Here is a 16283-nt window from a genome sequence, read left to right as displayed (position 1 = left end):
TATATATTTTGATTAACGTTAACATTATTGATAGGTTTTGTACTCTGAGTTAATGAAGTTTTCACTAACATGAAGACTTTTGTTCTTGAGTCATCGTAGCTTGATCAGAAATAAAATACAAACAGCGGTAATAAACAATAACCTTGCGCATTGTATGTAACCTGACGTTTCATATGCTAGGTCAAGCTAAAATGCGCAAGTTTATTATGTTTATCACCACTGTTTGTATTTAATTTTTGACTAACATGTTCGTCTTGTTTGACGGTTTAACCATTAATTCAGTGACAATAGTCTTAGTCCATCGTGCAGTGTTGCATTTCTTAATTATTCATTTGTTGGGATCATGTTCAGTAATTCAAATAGGGAAGTAGGACATGGCGAGCTGGCAGCCAAACGCCCCAGTTAGAGTTCAGTACGTCTGCCTAATTCTTGGCGCTGTATTGCGGATCCATCAATTTACTTGATACACTAATTATTATCTTGATATCTTTCTCGATATCCTTACTCCCTAAAACTGCGTGAAAAAAATGCTTTTAGTTCCGGTAAAGGTAAAATGAACCTTTAGGACCTACTTTCAATCCAAGGTTTAAATCTCTGGGTTACTGGTGGTGAATTCTAAGCTCGTTGCTACTGCTCTGAGGAAAGAATTACTGCATTAAATGCAAAAAGCGTCCGAAATTAGGCCGGACAAACTGTTCATCAAAAAGAAGTCTTCATCAATGTGCCGAGGAGGCCGCACTGATCTCCTCCTACTCCTAATCCTACTCCTCTTTTCTATGAAGTCGTTCCTGATTGCTTCCCACGCTGTTTGGCTGTCTATTGTAATAGGAATCGATTTTGCCTTGTCCAAAACGAAAAACGGGGTCGTGAAACGAACCACTCCGCACTCTCCACGTGCTCATTGAAAAAGCATTCCGTTCGCAAATTCCCATACACCATGCAGCAAAATCTTTAGTACGGTCCGATTGACGGTCAATGAGAGCTAACTCCCAAAAAGGTCGTCCATACCCCAGATTTCTCACTACCGCACTGAAAAATACTAAGAACTACTAAAATGGTCTTTGACGAACTTGCATTTTTTTTATATTTCTGATACTAAATTTACAAGATGCGTACTTGCTCGCCTTGCTCACTTCTTTTGAGACTTCTAACAACTTGCGCGGCACTTACACATGTGTACACATGCCACGCTTGACATTTCATGAGCTATGACGTAACACCATGAAAGGGTTTACAATGTCAGCGGCAGTAAACCTGTTTATCGCCTGAGTACGAATTTTCGTGTGCTCGAATGAAAAATATTGTGTAAAGCCTCAGAGGACGCTAAATAGAAGACAAATAACATTGTAAAACAGTGTTAAGTTCTTTTTTTGATAGTATTCTAACGCATTAATAAGTAAAGAAATTCACCGTTTTGTATTGGCCTCCCGCTTCCCGTCCTCTTAGAACTCCCGCCTCCCGCCCTTTCCTCTCCCGTCTCCCGTCTCCCGTACCCCTCCCGCCCCCTATTCTCTCAGGCTCCCGCCTCCCTGTCACCCCCACTATTGAGCATCGTTTAGAAATGTTAAGCATTTCTTTAATTTGGCACGTGGATCAACTCCTTTAATCGAGCCAGAAGCGCATAGCAGGTACTTCGCCACATTTGTCATGTTTTCAGCGCTTAAAAAGTGGGCCAAAGGCGGCGATGACGATTCGAAGCTCAGCACACCTTTGGGTGTACGTGCGATGGGACAGGCCTTACCACGAAAGTTTGCTCGTGGCGTTCAGTATAATTGTGAGTTATTTTTATATTAATGCAATATATCTGGTGATGTACTTCTTTTTGACTAAGTAGGTCAATTTATACTTTTGCATCGGTTTCATTTTCACTTTAAAGGTCACACATGCTATGTGTTTACCAGGTGTTAGTAATCGATCGAACTCATTCAAACGTTTCACCAAACCTATTTGTTTTCATTGGATTGCAATGGATTGGATTGGATTTTGCTTTGTAGGGGAACAGAATCCAACATGCAAAATATTTTCTAGCATACAAACACGTGTGAACGTCAGTATTGTTGGACGTGTACATTATTGTAGGTTCTTGTTGTTGTTGTTGTTGTTTTGTTTTGTTATTTTTTTGTTTAATTCTGTCCTGTTGAACCGTTATTTTGTACATGATGGTTGAGTTAGGGCCAAGTAATACGACAACATTTTCTTGAGACTTGTCACACAATAATCATTGCTTTGCTTGAGTTTTGACCGTTTTTTGCCTGACCACTTCAGCGCACAACAAATTTTCAAACATGCCTGACTAAAAAAGGTAACGTTGCTGTTAATGGTTTCGTTAGAACGTTAGAATACTGTGCAGGAACAAAGGAATACAGAACGAAAAGAAAATGCTTCATCTGAGATTAGGCATTTTCATGTGTATTTCTTGGTTTGTTTTGTTTTGTTTAAGAACGAACAATACATGAACGAACTGAATGAATGATGACAAGGCTAAACTGACCTCTGCCTTGTCAGTGTCAGTATATTTACGAGAACAACAAAAAAGTTCAATCCAATTCAAGTTAAATCATTGCGTTGCCTTTCAGGGCTGGGGCTTGTATTGTGAATATCTTGGCGAGGAGATGGGCTTATACAAACACCCCTCAGATTTGTAAGCAGATGTTGCTTCTTAAAGATAGGACCGAGGCTTACTAATAATCACAGGCGCTGTCACAGGCAGCCCAAGCTCATAGATCGAGCAATAATTACTTGTTAACTCGGAAGATAACTTTTGGATGCAAGCGAGTAAGGATAAAACGTCGTATCGTAAAGTTATATTTCAACATTGACTCAATACATATGCAGGGAATAACGGTGGTATAACCTCAAGCCAAATAAGAATGCTTCAGAGATGAGTAAGTTTTATTCATTTTATCGAATTAATAATGAAATATAACTTTATTTTTTCGAACGGTTCGATATCTACGATATTTTATTCCCTTAAAGTCTTAAAAAGCGCTTAATGAAATTCTCAACACGTTGCCTGTAAGTAAATGCCACGCCTGCACTCACTGATCACCTTCTGGCTTAATAATTCTTATTCCTCGCTCTCTAGCTCTCGAAACATGCACTTAGGCTGCCTCTTGCCTGCCCGTTTATTAGTCTTCTTCGATATCACAGTGCTTCCGTGTGGGCATAGACTGTTAACTTTTACCCTGTGCACTTTTGAGCCTGTCAAGAGGTTTTTCATGTATGATCAAGAGAGAGGCCTAGGGCCTTAATGAAAGATGCATAAAGTGTAGATGAAAAGATATATATGTTATTCACCAGCCGGTAGGTCCGTATACGGAAAAACTGTGATGCTGTAAACTTCTGAGCCTGTCAAAAGGTTTTTGATGTGTGATCAGAAGAGAGGCCTAAAGCCTTAAAATCAATGAAAGATGCATTAACTAAAATATAGATGAAAGGATGTCATCTTATTTTAAGGAACCCTCTTTGGTTTGTTTGTTTGGTTGGTTGGTTGGTTAGTTTTGTTTTGACTTTCTTGAACATTTCGTTTAGTGTGCTGTATTTCCAGACAGGCAGTGCTGTCTTCTTTCGTGTGATATGTGGTAAATAGTTCCAGAGGAAGCATGTTTAGTGGCACAGCGTCAGACGGAGGCTCTAGTTTGCCCAAAGAGACACGTGACTGGAAGCATTGAACAAGACCTGCCCCTTACTTGAACTAGAAATATGACCATGAACACTTTTGAAGTTAAGAACGCACTGGGTTTTCTTTTTTTTTCAGGTTTGGTAGATTGTCAACAGAAATCTTGAGAGCATGCAGATTGGTCGTGGACACAGTAATGCATGCTTTAGGGTGAGAGAAATGACTGCACTTTAGAGAACAGTGCCACTGTATTCCTTTTTTGTCGAACCTTAATTATCTTTCTATTTGTTTCTGCATGTTTGTGTCTGATCTAAGATGCACACTTGTTGATTATTCGGCGGCTTGTATCACAATTCTTTACTTTTAGCACAATGATATACTAATTATTGCGATTGTTACTGACGGTGTCAAAATTATATCAACTTTTCGTGAAGAGAACTGGCAAAAATCCAAAGAGTAACTACATTGAAGTTTAATTATTATTAATATTGTTATCATCATCATCATCATCATCATCATCATCATCATTATTATTATTATTATTATTATTATTATTATTATTATTATTAGTTTTTATTTATTTTATTTTATTTTCGTAACTTAAGGTTTTGGAAATGTAATTTGCGTCATGTGATTTTGCTCATGTTTTAAGTGGAGTTGATAAAAAGTAGTAGACTTCATGATGGAAAATACCGCTATGTCTCTCCACAACGTGAATACAGAAATTGATCGATACATAATCTGGCCAGGGCAGGTGTGTACTCTTTTAATACTTTATTTGTGTTCTATGTTGTTCATAGCTCTTTATTTAGCGAGTGATAATGAGTTTGGCCAGAGCATCATGTTCTTCCACCAAATACAGCTGTAGCTGATGGCTCCTAATGAACTGTATGCATTCGCTTTACCCATTTCAAGTGAACATGGGCAGACTTACCTGGGTTGAGCCTGATTCTAGGTTTACCACTCAAGGGAGAAGTGCATTATTGCGAAGAAAAGTAAAGTTGGCATGGCTATGCGGATATGGCAGTATTTTGCTACGTCAAACGTGCCTGTCCATAAAGTATGTATGTGAAAATAGGCAAGCATAGCTTCCCCTTGAAAAAATTTTATCGCATTGCTTTTATAGTGAAAATGCACTTAGCTACCCAAAGCTAGTTTACAGGCATTCCGCTCAGAAATAACGAGAAACAAATAATCATCAAATCAAACATAACATGTTAAAAATCCCAAGGCTGGCAGGAGGCAAACCAGCTGGCTATTTACAAGCGCGGCTGAAGCGGGACTTGAACCCGGGACCTCCGGATTCAAAGTCCGGCCCCCTTACCACTGGGCCACGCCGCCTCCTTTACCAAGACAACTGGACACCTGCAGTTTTTGCGTGGTAAAGGAAACTGCGACAAATCATAGGCAATGAATAAATGGTGTTTAGTTGCAGCACCTTGTCATTGCTACCATTATGATAGACTGTTTTTGAACAGAAAACGTGCACTGTATTTCATGCGTGTGCAACAAACTTGTACTAGCTCACTATGAATGGGAAAACTGTGCCACGAAAGTGAAATTAAACATTATATCACTAGGTGTTGCGAATTTTTATATATATCGTCAAGAGATAATCTCAAGAAGAAATGCTCCACACTTAGTTAATTTTAGTAGCCTCTCTGATGAAAAAAAAGCATTCTTTTGGAATTTAGAGTTTGAGAGACCATTTGCTTGTCTATTGATGAAAAGTAATCGATTTCTTTACCCTATATATAGAGAGCTTAATTCAGGTTTCAGGTTTATCTCATTCCATGTTTCAAAACCATTACGATAATCTATAAATAAATAACAAACAATTGCAGAGGCCTTTGAATGAAAATCAAGTGGGTAAAAAATATTCACGCACCCAATCTAGAAGCTCAAGGTTACCCGATACCTTCAGAGGTGTCTCGCGTTTAAGCGATGTAGGGCGTCCAGTTTAAACTGTAGATACCTAAACCCCTATATTAAATTAAAGCTTATAAAGCTGGCTATCAAACCATACCAAGAATTTTGAAATAAAATAAATTGTTGAAGTTTTCACGACCTCTAATTGCGAGCGTCTGAATCACCTTTTTAAAGCTACAAGTCAAAGTGAATTTTGTTTTTTGCTAATTTAATTTGCTCCTCAGTTTCTGGACCCAAAGCGCTAAAAAATCGTGTCTGCGTTTTGCCATATTCAATCGCAGTGAAAAGTTATAGAGCATTTTCGAAATAGGATGAAAAAAATGTGGAGTAATCGTACAAAAATCGTTCTCGGAGAAAAAATATTTCGAAAGAAAAAATTCGAAGACACGTTTTTGTTGTTTATATGTTAAACTAGCTACTGTCCAAATTTGAAGGCAAACGAACAAATTCCTTTTGAGTTTTAGCTCTTTGAAGTGGCTCCTCCAAGTAAAAAAAATTATTCGAGAAAACAGTGCTAAAAATTCGGCAATTCATTTTATTTCAAAATTCTGATTTAGTTGGATAGCCAGCTCTATAAGCTTTAATTTGATATAAGGGTTCAGGTATCTACAGTTTAAACCGGACGCCCTACATCGCTTGGACGCGAGACACCTCTGAAGACACCTCTGAAGGTACCGGGTAACCTTAATGTTTACTTATCAAGCATTTCGGAACGACATTAAATATAACAAATACTACATCATTCCATGTTTTTATGGGTTAATTTCGGTTCGCAAGTCATTTGTAAGGTGATCCATATCTGAAGAAAAAAAAACGTTTCGATCAATTGAAGGAGGAAATATACATATTCAAAGTGCATATGTAAAAATGAAAAAGCTGAGTATCGAGTCTTTAGATACAACGTTGTCGTGTCATGCTACAGTCATGTTGGGTCACTTGAACATAGGTTAAACCAAGTGGTGGGATTGGCACAATGGCTTTAAAGCACGTAGGGCTTAAAAAACATGGCCCATATCGTCATCTTGCAGCCGAAATATTGCATCAGTCATAATTACGTTCTTTGTGACACGGTAAATAAAAATAAAAACAGGTTGAGTTGTGTGTATGTTGGTTTACCTGAGGAGGTGGAGTGGTTACTAAGGTTGTTTCTCCACCTGGATACCTTCGAGCTCTGTGCAACTTCCATCATCGATGTCACCTGGAGAAATAATTCACTCAGTCGGGAGTGATGTTGGATTGGCAAAAGTAAATCGTTCTGTTGTCTCCTCATACCCATCTGTTGTCTACACTTTCTGTCTATCTACAATCCTGGCCAAAAATTCCCGGGACAGGAACACAAAATAGCATTGTCAGTGAACATTTTCATTCTCCACATCTTAAGCCGGTCTTCAACATTTTTATTAAGCTGTCTTTGCAATTTTTGGAAAGCCCCCTCCCCCCAAACAATGTTGAGCGCGACTGGAATCATTCGGACTGTAGATAAACTCAGCATCGTAACAACATTGCTTGGGGGCGGGGGGGCGGGGGAACAGTCCGTGATTAATTTTGCAAATCGTCCCATTATTTTTGGCCAGGATTGTCTGATTTTAGCGTTGCTTTTAAATTGGCAAATTATATCATTTTGAAGACAATCTGGAGGTTCCTTTTGTTAAAGTCAAGAGTGTTATGGCCATCGCCAAATGGAGAGGGTATATCTTATCAGCGATGGTCCGTAGTTAGATGCAGTCCACTTGCCTGTTCCCAGAGAGGTTAGGAGCCAAGATGTTGGATGTAAAGACGAACACCTTTCTGCGACCTCCGACGCCCTCTTAGTTTTGCGTTAGGCAGGTGCCATTGACAACACGAACACAAATTTTAAAAGAATACGAGATGGCGCTTTTCCCACTATTGGAGACGAATATCACTTTAAGAGCAGAAACGTTTAATTCCTAGCGGTGGCTGTTTTTCCAAATCGCGCGTATTGCGTGACCACTCAAAACAGATACAATACGTCATAAAAACATTTGTCCGAACATTTCTCGGCAACATTTCTCACCACTATAAAGTCATTTTGCGATGTTTGTTGGCACTTTATTGCCTTTTTCAGCGTGTAAAGGCTTTCTTTATCATTTGATCGCCATGCTGAAATGCTTTCCTAAATGCATTTCACAAAGTAAATCTATTTTCGAACATTTCTCACCCCATTACGTAAAAATAATTCAAAATCAGCTTAGATTTTTTATTGCGACACAGGTGAGAAATGTTGCCAAAGTACTAAGACAAACTTGTGCTGTGATCAAAAGGGGTAGAATAGAAGAGGAAACAATCTTTTTGTCATTGGGAGAAAATTTTACTTGGAAACAAGCCATTTCCTTCCCTGCAACACGATTTGAATCAGCGAGAAATGACCGCGAGAACTGTTACGTATTGAAACATAGCAAGTTCAATGTCACGCAGTGCGTGACTTGCAGCTTAACTGGCTTTGAACGGAGCGGTCTTTGAATGAAGTGCAGTTATTTTCCCTTACGTTTGAGTGAAAAGCTACAACCACGTTAAAGAAATAATGTGACGGTGCTGCTTGAGGTTCTTACGCTACTAGTTGGGTCTATCGTCCTGAAGGGAAAGCACGAAAATGGAACTAGAGCAATTCCCCCACTATTCTACTATTCTGGTGTGCGATGTTATCTATCACTGCAGTAGGACTATCATCCAAAGTACTTAAAAACGCCCGCGTAAATTTCTATACCAGCAATTTGCCACACTAGTAATGTTCTAGCTGTAATTTCTTCCTCAAAATATCGGTTTATGAGGATAAGTCTGCTTTCTATGCAGTCTACATAATGTACATCCGATGAGCGTGTGGAGATCCCCTGCTAAGGCCATAAGGACACAGTTTGGCATTTTGGTGAGATCACGCTAAAGCTATTTGCGCCAAGCTTACCCAACGGGTGAAAAGAGTAACTTCCTTGACTTGATTACTGGCCAAAGCAAAAATACGCACCATATGACGTGGTTGCCCGCCAGTAACTTACATTCCAACGTTTCCACTTAGCAAATACGCACGGTAAGCCTTACAACAAGAACGCGCGGTGTAAGTCCTCTTCTCCATGACGAGTAAAAAATTGCGACCATATGTAACCCTTGAGACTTGAAACAACATTAACTTCATGTACAAGCAATAAAACGCATGAAATATTTATCTTTTCTAAAGATAGAACGAGTTTTTTGCAAAACCACTTTTTCAGACAATCCTGTCCAAAAATTCCCGGGACAGGAACACAAAATAGCATTGTCAGTGAACATTTTCATTCTCCATATCTTAAGCCGGTCTTCAACATTTTTATTAAGCTGTCTTTGCAATTTTTGGAAAGCCCCCTCCCCCCAAACAATGTTGAGCGCGACTGGAATCATTCGGACTGTAGATAAACGCAGCATCGTAACAACATTGCTTGGGGGCGGGGGGGCGGGGGAACAGTCCGTGATTAATTTTGCAAATCGTCCCATTATTTTTGGCCAGGATTGTCTGATTTTAGCGTTGCTTTTAAATTGGCAAATTATATCATTTTGAAGACAATCTGGAGGTTCCTTTTGTTAAAGTCAAGAGTGTTATGGCCATCGCCAAATGGAGAGGGTATATCTTATCAGCGATGGTCCGTAGTTAGATGCAGTCCACTTGCCTGTTCCCAGAGAGGTTAGGAGCCAAGATGTTGGATGTAAAGACGAACACCTTTCTGCGACCTCCGACGCCCTCTTAGTTTTGCGTTAGGCAGGTGCCATTGACAACACGAACACAAATTTTAAAAGAATACGAGATGGCGCTTTTCCCACTATTGGAGACGAATATCACTTTAAGAGCAGAAACGTTTAATTCCTAGCGGTGGCTGTTTTTCCAAATCGCGCGTATTGCGTGACCACTCAAAACAGATACAATACGTCATAAAAACATTTGTCCGAACATTTCTCGGCAACATTTCTCACCACTATAAAGTCATTTTGCGATGTTTGTTGGCACTTTATTGCCTTTTTCAGCGTGTAAAGGCTTTCTTTATCATTTGATCGCCATGCTGAAATGCTTTCCTAAATGCATTTCACAAAGTAAATCTATTTTCGAACATTTCTCACCCCATTACGTAAAAATAATTCAAAATCAGCTTAGATTTTTTATTGCGACACAGGTGAGAAATGTTGCCAAAGTACTAAGACAAACTTGTGCTGTGATCAAAAGGGGTAGAATAGAAGAGGAAACAATCTTTTTGTCATTGGGAGAAAATTTTACTTGGAAACAAGCCATTTCCTTCCCTGCAACACGATTTGAATCAGCGAGAAATGACCGCGAGAACTGTTACGTATTGAAACATAGCAAGTTCAATGTCACGCAGTGCGTGACTTGCAGCTTAACTGGCTTTGAACGGAGCGGTCTTTGAATGAAGTGCAGTTATTTTCCCTTACGTTTGAGTGAAAAGCTACAACCACGTTAAAGAAATAATGTGACGGTGCTGCTTGAGGTTCTTACGCTACTAGTTGGGTCTATCGTCCTGAAGGGAAAGCACGAAAATGGAACTAGAGCAATTCCCCCACTATTCTACTATTCTGGTGTGCGATGTTATCTATCACTGCAGTAGGACTATCATCCAAAGTACTTAAAAACGCCCGCGTAAATTTCTATACCAGCAATTTGCCACACTAGTAATGTTCTAGCTGTAATTTCTTCCTCAAAATATCGGTTTATGAGGATAAGTCTGCTTTCTATGCAGTCTACATAATGTACATCCGATGAGCGTGTGGAGATCCCCTGCTAAGGCCATAAGGACACAGTTTGGCATTTTGGTGAGATCACGCTAAAGCTATTTGCGCCAAGCTTACCCAACGGGTGAAAAGAGTAACTTCCTTGACTTGATTACTGGCCAAAGCAAAAATACGCACCATATGACGTGGTTGCCCGCCAGTAACTTACATTCCAACGTTTCCACTTAGCAAATACGCACGGTAAGCCTTACAACAAGAACGCGCGGTGTAAGTCCTCTTCTCCATGACGAGTAAAAAATTGCGACCATATGTAACCCTTGAGACTTGAAACAACATTAACTTCATGTACAAGCAATAAAACGCATGAAATATTTATCTTTTCTAAAGATAGAACGAGTTTTTTGCAAAACCACTTTTTCAGACAATCCTGTCCAAAAATTCCCGGGACAGGAACACAAAATAGCATTGTCAGTGAACATTTTCATTCTCCATATCTTAAGCCGGTCTTCAACATTTTTATTAAGCTGTCTTTGCAATTTTTGGAAAGCCCCCTCCCCCCAAACAATGTTGAGCGCGACTGGAATCATTCGGACTGTAGATAAACGCAGCATCGTAACAACATTGCTTGGGGGCGGGGGGGCGGGGGAACAGTCCGTGATTAATTTTGCAAATCGTCCCATTATTTTTGGCCAGGATTGTCTGATTTTAGCGTTGCTTTTAAATTGGCAAATTATATCATTTTGAAGACAATCTGGAGGTTCCTTTTGTTAAAGTCAAGAGTGTTATGGCCATCGCCAAATGGAGAGGGTATATCTTATCAGCGATGGTCCGTAGTTAGATGCAGTCCACTTGCCTGTTCCCAGAGAGGTTAGGAGCCAAGATGTTGGATGTAAAGACGAACACCTTTCTGCGACCTCCGACGCCCTCTTAGTTTTGCGTTAGGCAGGTGCCATTGACAACACGAACACAAATTTTAAAAGAATACGAGATGGCGCTTTTCCCACTATTGGAGACGAATATCACTTTAAGAGCAGAAACGTTTAATTCCTAGCGGTGGCTGTTTTTCCAAATCGCGCGTATTGCGTGACCACTCAAAACAGATACAATACGTCATAAAAACATTTGTCCGAACATTTCTCGGCAACATTTCTCACCACTATAAAGTCATTTTGCGATGTTTGTTGGCACTTTATTGCCTTTTTCAGCGTGTAAAGGCTTTCTTTATCATTTGATCGCCATGCTGAAATGCTTTCCTAAATGCATTTCACAAAGTAAATCTATTTTCGAACATTTCTCACCCCATTACGTAAAAATAATTCAAAATCAGCTTAGATTTTTTATTGCGACACAGGTGAGAAATGTTGCCAAAGTACTAAGACAAACTTGTGCTGTGATCAAAAGGGGTAGAATAGAAGAGGAAACAATCTTTTTGTCATTGGGAGAAAATTTTACTTGGAAACAAGCCATTTCCTTCCCTGCAACACGATTTGAATCAGCGAGAAATGACCGCGAGAACTGTTACGTATTGAAACATAGCAAGTTCAATGTCACGCAGTGCGTGACTTGCAGCTTAACTGGCTTTGAACGGAGCGGTCTTTGAATGAAGTGCAGTTATTTTCCCTTACGTTTGAGTGAAAAGCTACAACCACGTTAAAGAAATAATGTGACGGTGCTGCTTGAGGTTCTTACGCTACTAGTTGGGTCTATCGTCCTGAAGGGAAAGCACGAAAATGGAACTAGAGCAATTCCCCCACTATTCTACTATTCTGGTGTGCGATGTTATCTATCACTGCAGTAGGACTATCATCCAAAGTACTTAAAAACGCCCGCGTAAATTTCTATACCAGCAATTTGCCACACTAGTAATGTTCTAGCTGTAATTTCTTCCTCAAAATATCGGTTTATGAGGATAAGTCTGCTTTCTATGCAGTCTACATAATGTACATCCGATGAGCGTGTGGAGATCCCCTGCTAAGGCCATAAGGACACAGTTTGGCATTTTGGTGAGATCACGCTAAAGCTATTTGCGCCAAGCTTACCCAACGGGTGAAAAGAGTAACTTCCTTGACTTGATTACTGGCCAAAGCAAAAATACGCACCATATGACGTGGTTGCCCGCCAGTAACTTACATTCCAACGTTTCCACTTAGCAAATACGCACGGTAAGCCTTACAACAAGAACGCGCGGTGTAAGTCCTCTTCTCCATGACGAGTAAAAAATTGCGACCATATGTAACCCTTGAGACTTGAAACAACATTAACTTCATGTACAAGCAATAAAACGCATGAAATATTTATCTTTTCTAAAGATAGAACGAGTTTTTTGCAAAACCACTTTTTCAGACAATCCTGTCCAAAAATTCCCGGGACAGGAACACAAAATAGCATTGTCAGTGAACATTTTCATTCTCCATATCTTAAGCCGGTCTTCAACATTTTTATTAAGCTGTCTTTGCAATTTTTGGAAAGCCCCCTCCCCCCAAACAATGTTGAGCGCGACTGGAATCATTCGGACTGTAGATAAACGCAGCATCGTAACAACATTGCTTGGGGGCGGGGGGGCGGGGGAACAGTCCGTGATTAATTTTGCAAATCGTCCCATTATTTTTGGCCAGGATTGTCTGATTTTAGCGTTGCTTTTAAATTGGCAAATTATATCATTTTGAAGACAATCTGGAGGTTCCTTTTGTTAAAGTCAAGAGTGTTATGGCCATCGCCAAATGGAGAGGGTATATCTTATCAGCGATGGTCCGTAGTTAGATGCAGTCCACTTGCCTGTTCCCAGAGAGGTTAGGAGCCAAGATGTTGGATGTAAAGACGAACACCTTTCTGCGACCTCCGACGCCCTCTTAGTTTTGCGTTAGGCAGGTGCCATTGACAACACGAACACAAATTTTAAAAGAATACGAGATGGCGCTTTTCCCACTATTGGAGACGAATATCACTTTAAGAGCAGAAACGTTTAATTCCTAGCGGTGGCTGTTTTTCCAAATCGCGCGTATTGCGTGACCACTCAAAACAGATACAATACGTCATAAAAACATTTGTCCGAACATTTCTCGGCAACATTTCTCACCACTATAAAGTCATTTTGCGATGTTTGTTGGCACTTTATTGCCTTTTTCAGCGTGTAAAGGCTTTCTTTATCATTTGATCGCCATGCTGAAATGCTTTCCTAAATGCATTTCACAAAGTAAATCTATTTTCGAACATTTCTCACCCCATTACGTAAAAATAATTCAAAATCAGCTTAGATTTTTTATTGCGACACAGGTGAGAAATGTTGCCAAAGTACTAAGACAAACTTGTGCTGTGATCAAAAGGGGTAGAATAGAAGAGGAAACAATCTTTTTGTCATTGGGAGAAAATTTTACTTGGAAACAAGCCATTTCCTTCCCTGCAACACGATTTGAATCAGCGAGAAATGACCGCGAGAACTGTTACGTATTGAAACATAGCAAGTTCAATGTCACGCAGTGCGTGACTTGCAGCTTAACTGGCTTTGAACGGAGCGGTCTTTGAATGAAGTGCAGTTATTTTCCCTTACGTTTGAGTGAAAAGCTACAACCACGTTAAAGAAATAATGTGACGGTGCTGCTTGAGGTTCTTACGCTACTAGTTGGGTCTATCGTCCTGAAGGGAAAGCACGAAAATGGAACTAGAGCAATTCCCCCACTATTCTACTATTCTGGTGTGCGATGTTATCTATCACTGCAGTAGGACTATCATCCAAAGTACTTAAAAACGCCCGCGTAAATTTCTATACCAGCAATTTGCCACACTAGTAATGTTCTAGCTGTAATTTCTTCCTCAAAATATCGGTTTATGAGGATAAGTCTGCTTTCTATGCAGTCTACATAATGTACATCCGATGAGCGTGTGGAGATCCCCTGCTAAGGCCATAAGGACACAGTTTGGCATTTTGGTGAGATCACGCTAAAGCTATTTGCGCCAAGCTTACCCAACGGGTGAAAAGAGTAACTTCCTTGACTTGATTACTGGCCAAAGCAAAAATACGCACCATATGACGTGGTTGCCCGCCAGTAACTTACATTCCAACGTTTCCACTTAGCAAATACGCACGGTAAGCCTTACAACAAGAACGCGCGGTGTAAGTCCTCTTCTCCATGACGAGTAAAAAATTGCGACCATATGTAACCCTTGAGACTTGAAACAACATTAACTTCATGTACAAGCAATAAAACGCATGAAATATTTATCTTTTCTAAAGATAGAACGAGTTTTTTGCAAAACCACTTTTTCAGACAATCCTGTCCAAAAATTCCCGGGACAGGAACACAAAATAGCATTGTCAGTGAACATTTTCATTCTCCATATCTTAAGCCGGTCTTCAACATTTTTATTAAGCTGTCTTTGCAATTTTTGGAAAGCCCCCTCCCCCCAAACAATGTTGAGCGCGACTGGAATCATTCGGACTGTAGATAAACGCAGCATCGTAACAACATTGCTTGGGGGCGGGGGGGCGGGGGAACAGTCCGTGATTAATTTTGCAAATCGTCCCATTATTTTTGGCCAGGATTGTCTGATTTTAGCGTTGCTTTTAAATTGGCAAATTATATCATTTTGAAGACAATCTGGAGGTTCCTTTTGTTAAAGTCAAGAGTGTTATGGCCATCGCCAAATGGAGAGGGTATATCTTATCAGCGATGGTCCGTAGTTAGATGCAGTCCACTTGCCTGTTCCCAGAGAGGTTAGGAGCCAAGATGTTGGATGTAAAGACGAACACCTTTCTGCGACCTCCGACGCCCTCTTAGTTTTGCGTTAGGCAGGTGCCATTGACAACACGAACACAAATTTTAAAAGAATACGAGATGGCGCTTTTCCCACTATTGGAGACGAATATCACTTTAAGAGCAGAAACGTTTAATTCCTAGCGGTGGCTGTTTTTCCAAATCGCGCGTATTGCGTGACCACTCAAAACAGATACAATACGTCATAAAAACATTTGTCCGAACATTTCTCGGCAACATTTCTCACCACTATAAAGTCATTTTGCGATGTTTGTTGGCACTTTATTGCCTTTTTCAGCGTGTAAAGGCTTTCTTTATCATTTGATCGCCATGCTGAAATGCTTTCCTAAATGCATTTCACAAAGTAAATCTATTTTCGAACATTTCTCACCCCATTACGTAAAAATAATTCAAAATCAGCTTAGATTTTTTATTGCGACACAGGTGAGAAATGTTGCCAAAGTACTAAGACAAACTTGTGCTGTGATCAAAAGGGGTAGAATAGAAGAGGAAACAATCTTTTTGTCATTGGGAGAAAATTTTACTTGGAAACAAGCCATTTCCTTCCCTGCAACACGATTTGAATCAGCGAGAAATGACCGCGAGAACTGTTACGTATTGAAACATAGCAAGTTCAATGTCACGCAGTGCGTGACTTGCAGCTTAACTGGCTTTGAACGGAGCGGTCTTTGAATGAAGTGCAGTTATTTTCCCTTACGTTTGAGTGAAAAGCTACAACCACGTTAAAGAAATAATGTGACGGTGCTGCTTGAGGTTCTTACGCTACTAGTTGGGTCTATCGTCCTGAAGGGAAAGCACGAAAATGGAACTAGAGCAATTCCCCCACTATTCTACTATTCTGGTGTGCGATGTTATCTATCACTGCAGTAGGACTATCATCCAAAGTACTTAAAAACGCCCGCGTAAATTTCTATACCAGCAATTTGCCACACTAGTAATGTTCTAGCTGTAATTTCTTCCTCAAAATATCGGTTTATGAGGATAAGTCTGCTTTCTATGCAGTCTACATAATGTACATCCGATGAGCGTGTGGAGATCCCCTGCTAAGGCCATAAGGACACAGTTTGGCATTTTGGTGAGATCACGCTAAAGCTATTTGCGCCAAGCTTACCCAACGGGTGAAAAGAGTAACTTCCTTGACTTGATTACTGGCCAAAGCAAAAATACGCACCATATGACGTGGTTGCCCGCCAGTAACTTACATTCCAACGTTTCCACTTAGCAAATACGCACGGTAA

The 16283-nt window shown here is 40.1% G+C and overlaps 1 protein-coding gene, 3 long non-coding RNA genes and 1 other non-coding gene across 6 annotated transcripts in view; 3 read left to right on the top strand and 2 right to left on the bottom strand.

Annotated features, from left to right (window-relative positions):
• LOC146488194 (uncharacterized) overlaps window positions 1–6677 on the bottom strand; it is a 140109-nt gene extending 133432 nt beyond the window's left edge. Inside the window, exons 1-2 of the long non-coding RNA XR_014867066.1 lie at window positions 6232–6677; window positions 4985–5519 (exon numbers count right to left, since the gene is read on the bottom strand). This is a non-coding gene — a long non-coding RNA (uncharacterized LOC146488194). The remainder of the gene's footprint in view (window positions 1–4984; window positions 5520–6231) is intronic.
• LOC146488192 (uncharacterized) overlaps window positions 1–16283 on the top strand; it is a 256677-nt gene that overhangs the window by 171326 nt on the left and 69068 nt on the right.
• Window positions 1590–4042, top strand: LOC146488196 (uncharacterized). 3 transcript variants are annotated; one of them, XR_014867057.1, is made up of 3 exons: window positions 1590–1774; window positions 2577–2641; window positions 3758–4042. It is a non-coding gene; the product is annotated as an uncharacterized LOC146488196 (long non-coding RNA). The 3 variants fall into 3 exon arrangements; XR_014867058.1 differs by having other exon boundaries at window positions 3532–4042; XR_014867059.1 differs by having other exon boundaries at window positions 2577–2885.
• Window positions 4254–16283, top strand: part of LOC146488193 (uncharacterized) — a 56357-nt gene continuing 44327 nt past the window's right edge. Inside the window, exon 1 of the long non-coding RNA XR_014867054.1 lies at window positions 4254–4373. This is a non-coding gene — a long non-coding RNA (uncharacterized LOC146488193). The remainder of the gene's footprint in view (window positions 4374–16283) is intronic.
• Trnaq-uug (transfer RNA glutamine (anticodon UUG)) lies at window positions 4888–4960 on the bottom strand. Its single transcript has one exon. It is a non-coding gene; the product is annotated as a tRNA-Gln (tRNA).

The sequence above is a fragment of the Pavona decussata genome, unplaced genomic scaffold (genome assembly GCF_977016875.1).
Source record: "Pavona decussata unplaced genomic scaffold, jaPavDecu1.1 SCAFFOLD_11, whole genome shotgun sequence".
Taxonomy (NCBI): Eukaryota; Metazoa; Cnidaria; class Anthozoa; order Scleractinia; family Agariciidae; genus Pavona; species Pavona decussata.
This window is presented reverse-complemented; position numbering and strand designations above follow the sequence as displayed.